The sequence below is a fragment of the Gymnoscopelus microlampas genome, assembly GCF_963454915.1.
Source record: "Gymnoscopelus microlampas genome assembly, chromosome: 21".
NCBI classification, from domain to species: domain Eukaryota; kingdom Metazoa; phylum Chordata; class Actinopteri; order Myctophiformes; family Myctophidae; genus Gymnoscopelus; species Gymnoscopelus microlampas.
The window spans coordinates 27,346,630-27,352,629 of NC_139958.1; positions in this window are offsets into that span (position 1 = coordinate 27,346,630).

Genomic DNA, 6,000 nt, shown 5'->3' on the forward strand with positions numbered 1-6,000 from the left:
TCTACTAAATGCCTAAATTGTAAATTGCAGCCAGACTGCCCTTCTTATTCCAACACAGTGACATAACAGAATCTTTGCTTACTGAGCGGTCACATACTCTCGTCATCTGTCTGGCAAATGCATTCCACAGGTAGACACAGGCTCCCAGGTCTATGCTGACCAGGTTGCCTGTAGACCAGTCCACCAGGTTGAGGTCGTCCTGCAGCTCTGGGGCATCCAACACCTTGAATGGGATTTTAGAGATCTTGCGGGCTGACTTGCACTGGGACCGGAGGAGCTTGTGACTCTTTTTGCTAAGCGGAGAAAGGGAAGTAGGGTGAAAGGCACTCTACATCAAATGTCGATTACGACTGTGGAAACAGGCGTTTTTTCACGCCTAGGCAGACCAGCCGGGGGCGGCAGACAGATTTGAGCCGTTCGGGCGCTTTCGCCGTTTTAAGACGAAATGCGTAGATCTACAAGCACTGGCCAGCGGTAGCCGCCTGTGTCCGCTCTTAGGAGCGCTGTGTCCAGCCACTGGACCAGATTATATGGTAGCACACTAGCATTGCATCACTTGCTAACGTCTATATCTCTGTTGTCCAGCGCGAACCTGCTAACTCCAAAACGCTCATTGTTCAGGAAACGAAAAAACAAAATATACGTTTTTCAGGAAATGAAGAAAACCTTATATTTTTAAAACAAAGCAATACTGCCTCATCAAAGTTGGTATAGTGACTTTATATATTTTCAGATACTTGCATGTGTTATATATATTATTATATAACACATATATTATATTATTATATTATCAACACTTTAACCAAATCGCGGGTAAATCAACACTTTACCCAGCGCAAGTGGAGTTAGTAGTTTCAGACGAGCAGAAATCAAGCTGAAATGGAGTTAGGTGTCCAAACAACAATAGCTCCACTCGCTGCTGAGGGAGAGGTTTCAAAAGGGTACAAATTCCCCAAAGCTAACAATGGATCTCCAAGCTCACAATGCATCACAACAATGTGTGAATTAATGCCCTGATGCTTCATGCCACTTATTATATAGGCCTACAATAATAAACAGGACTTTAAATATTACAATAACTTCTGCAAAGAGGTAGTAGAACTAGCTCGACAGAAATGCTATGAACGCCTTTCTTCTTGTCACATTGCTCTCCTCATTAAACACTTCATAGATTTTAGAAATATAATTACTTGTTTTCATAACATTAGCGTCAGTGCTAAGTTTGATAAACACTGCATAGTTTTAACAGACTACGGGGAGTTTGTTTACGTGTTCCTCCTCCTCGTTCACTGCGCAGCGCGCTCTGCTCATGCTGTGAAAAGGCAGCGCTGTAGAGGAGAGGGGGGAGTTGTTTGTTTTTGACGGACAGTTTGAGGATCCAATTGAGTTGGGAGTTTTCGTCAGAGGCGCTTTTTAATACTTTCCATTGGTTTAAATGTTTAGATTTTTTTACACAGACCTAAAGGGTGTTCAATAGCGTTGATTTATGAAAAAAAAAAAAAAGATGAAAATGGAGTTAGCTGGTTCGTCCTGGACACCGACGATATGCTAAAGCTATACTAGCACACATACCTGAGATATTCACACATACCTGAGATATACAACGTTTTTGAAGGCCTGCAGACGATCTTCCCACATCTCATGACATTGTTGCTGTTATCATCCTGTTCAGGGAAATGTGCAACTTCTAACTTTACGGCACTCTGCCTGCCATATCGAAATCAATGACCGCCCCTCCAGAGCATGGGAATTCCATGACTGCCCCTCCAGAGCATGGGAACATGGCACATTTTGAAGAAACGCCCCTTTTCCCAGAAGAAACACCCCTTTTTTGCCAGCTAAATGTAGGACTGGTTACCCAAGTCAGATGATGAACCTGATTTTTCACTTTTCCAAAGTTTTAAGCTACTTATTAGCATTTACAGTATGGGATCTGTAGTTGCAGTCTCACAACTCTGGGTATGGACTAGTAGAATGAGAATATTGAATATCCATGTGGTTTTTCCTTTATGAAACACTGATTGATCATATAGATAGGCTTTTCTTCCACAACACTGTAGACATTACCAGTATGCAATTGGCTATTTTTTGCCTCGTCACTCAGCCGTTTCCCCAAATGGAGCCCTTTGACTTGAGTCGAATTTAAGTAAATAAAATAAAGCAAAAAGAAACGGGGTTTGTCACTTGACTTGGACGACGGACTTGTCTCGAATGACTTGAGACTTGACTTGGACTTACCTTTAATGACTGTGGGTGACAGTGACTCAGGAGATAGAGCAGCCGCTTGGGAACCGGAAGGTTCCTGCCTGGTTTGATCTTTGAGCAGGTTGGTGCCTTGCATGGTTGCAGTCCGTTTTGAATGGGTGAATGTAACTCACATTGTAAAGCGCTTTGGTTAATGGCACTATAGAAAAGCAGACGTTTCATTTTATTTGACTTGGACTTAAAGCAGCTCTGCTACTAGCATGCAGGACTTAACAGTGGTTATCAAAGTGGGGTCCGGGGGCCTTGAGGGGATTCTAGGGGATCCCCTAACAACTTTAAACCTATTATATAGTTTGGCTATTCTAAAATAGCCGATCTGCAAGCGTCACGCATTGTGAGCTTGCAGATCAACTATTTTGAAAAAGAATTTAGAAAATATTTAGAAAACACCATTCTCTTATGAGGATCCCTGGCACAAAATCTTTTTAAATGGGGGTCCACAGCCAAATACGTGATAATGTTTGAGAACCACTGCTGTACAATACTACAAAGTTCTCAAATACTGTGCTTCAAGGTCACCAGCCCGAGAGCCACGCAACACCGGCCCTACACATGGCCAGAAAGCCTATGAGGTTATGGAGCAAATCCTTATGAAAGGCCCAGATAAAACCAGAGTTTATAAATCAAGTCTCATCTCTATTAGAGCCCATCTGATAAATTCGTCTGGTAAATATAAAGGCCATTATTTCCTTTTTTGACGACATCTGTATCAGCAATTATGCAGCCGTGTCCCAATGTTTTTTTCCCAAAAGATTTCAAAAACAGCCGATCTACAAGCTCACCGTGTCACAACGCGAAGCATTGTGAGCTTGTAGATCAGCTGTTTTTATGCTTAAAATCGAATACATTTCATTGTGTGTTTATTTTTATTTATTTTTGCTAAATGTTCTCAAATAGAAAAGAAAAAAAAACATTTGGACAAAATATCGGTCAAAACATTGGTAATGGGTGGTCTGGGACTCCAGGGCAGGCTAGTTAGCCCTCAACCTTACCTCACAATCATCAATGCATGATAGGACTTGAGGCCAGATAAATTGTTTTGTTTAAGTGCATCAGCATCACACTGTTACATGCCAGTCTTGAGCTACTGTATGTTTGTATTATCTATTATCTAATCTTTTCACATTGTAAAATCAAACAAAATAGGGCTGTCCATTATAGTCGAATAATCAATTTTGGTCAGTTTGGTCTTCAAGGCTTTGTTAGTTGATTATTCCATTTTTTTATTGCTTTTTTCCCATGCTGAATTCATCTTTTTTATTTAATTTTTTTTATGATGAGCACATCTCTTGTAATCTGTATAAAGTTAAACCTTTAATTCTACCAGTGTTTTGGCCAATCCCCAGCAGACATAAGCCCTATATTCTTCGTTGTACGCAAATAGTACGACGAAGCACGTCGAATAGTTTATATATTTTTGATTATTTAAAAGAACAAGATCTTTGAATTTTGTAAATTTGCCCAAAATAGGGACACCAGAGTTAATGTGAATAATAAACTAACTGATTAGTCGACAAATTCCAATGACTATTAGTTGACTAAGACTAGTATATTAAGTCGAGGACAGCCCTAGTGAACAATGATGATGTGTATTTTTTGTTTGTTTTTTGCCTCTATTTTTGCCTTTATCCAGCTTCTCTGGAATGTACTGTATGGGATTCATAAATGTATGGAAATGCAAAAACAAATCATGAGGCAGGTTTTTGAAACAGCTGGAAATTCACCACCACACTGTGAAACAATGATCACTGAGAAAAACTATTTATGCCATGAAAGTGTTGTGAATTTATATCAGGTAAAAGCTGTAAGAATGATACAAGTAATTTAATATTGGAATGTATATAAGAACCCTGTAGTTCTTTATTATTTCCTGTACTTTTATTTCTATTTGTGTGGCATGTTTTACCTCCAGGATAGATTTTATCAAATATATTTCAAATATATGTTCTTTATTCCATAAAGTTTTAATGCTTTGGGGGGGGATAAGTTGTTCCCCCCACCCTATGACTTTTTATGTTTTACAGTTGCCTTATTTTTTGACCACTCGAGAGCATAAAGAACAAAAACCTTAACTTTTAACAATCCATTTTTCTCTGTGACGATGAGCTCTCTGGATACAGACGGATTAACCACTTAAACCAGTGGTTTTCAACCTTTTTCGTGTCCAGGACCCCCAAATTGACACACATTAGCCCACGGACCCCCATTTGAAAAGATATGGCAGGGACTCTTTACCCCATTTTGATATCTTGGGGGTCCCAATCTACACTGTATCATCATTATCAGTGTTCATTTAACGGGTCCATTTGGTTCCATTTGTACACTCTCAGAGTTACACACATAAGGGTCAATTTGGTTCCTAATTATTAATTTGGCTGGGGACCCCCTGGAACCCCCTCAAGGACCACTGGTGGTCCCTGGACCACTGGTTGAGAATCACTGACTTAAACCATATACTTGGCTGACCGGAGTCCCTCAGGGCTCTATTCTAGGGACTTTGTCGCTCTACAGTAAATATTTCGCTGCAAATAGCCGATCTACAAGCTCACAACGCATTGCGTTGCAACACATTGTGAGCTTGCAGATCTGCTATTTTCTGCGACGGTTTCCCCAAGAATACAGATGCTGGGGTTTAAGTGGTTAACCTTTTGTTATACAGATGCAGATGCATCTGCTGCTGTTGGTGCGTGACACCAGCTCGCAACTATAAATCAGGCATTACGTTCATGAGGCTCTGTCAGAAGAAAGCTCTTTGTACTGTTACTCCATAATGCCAGTGTATTCCTGTATACCTGTATTCTTTTGATGGTATGATTTTATTTCTTTTTTTCTTCTTTTTATATCTGTGAGCAATGCTGCATGACTGCCACAGACTTCAGAGCACTTGTACTGCACTTTGCAGAACTGGAATATGCACCATACTAGTGCTGAGAGATCTGTTATTCTGCCTTTGGAGTGTGTGTTACATTTGATTCTTGAATATTGCCTTTTAATTACCTTATTTGTGGTTGATTTTGAATGACTTTTTATGACTGTATGTCATCGTTTGGTTTCAGAGCATGGTGGACCATTGTGTTGTTTTTATTTCATTGCCTGTTATAAAACAGTTGAATTAATCAAGAATGGTGTAAATAAACTAATCCTGCAGGCCTTTTTAATAACTTGAAAGGAGCTCACTTTTTATTTTGTATGTATAGTGTATACACATACAGAACAAATGAAGTTGCGTTGCCCTCTAGTGGCTCTATTGTAAAAGGATAATTTTGGATTAAACGTGCAACAGGTATCTATTACAGCTTTATTTTGGTCTTTTTAAGTAGAAAATCAGTTTTCTCAATCTTTTACCAGTTTATGCTAATGGCCAGTTTAAAGTTAAAAATAGTTTTTGATTGTTTTGGGGGTTGAGATCTGATTTTATAATATAAAATCAAATTGTTTGACAATGGGGGAAATGAGCAGAAATTAAGCCAGAGAAGGAATTATTTACTTTACTCGATAAACCATTTGAGGCCACTTATGCTTTACTGTGATTTTAGAACCCATAACACCCCATAGGTGTTATAAACTAAATCACCAATAAAGCGTTTTTGACCAATCAAACTGCCATGCTTTAAGTTTCCATTGCATAATGGCACAAAAAACATTGTGTGATAATGCTAGATGAGGCCCAGATCAACCTGGTGCAAAAAGTGTAAAATGGCCTGAAGGATACAAATTGTACAAATAGGAATTGTA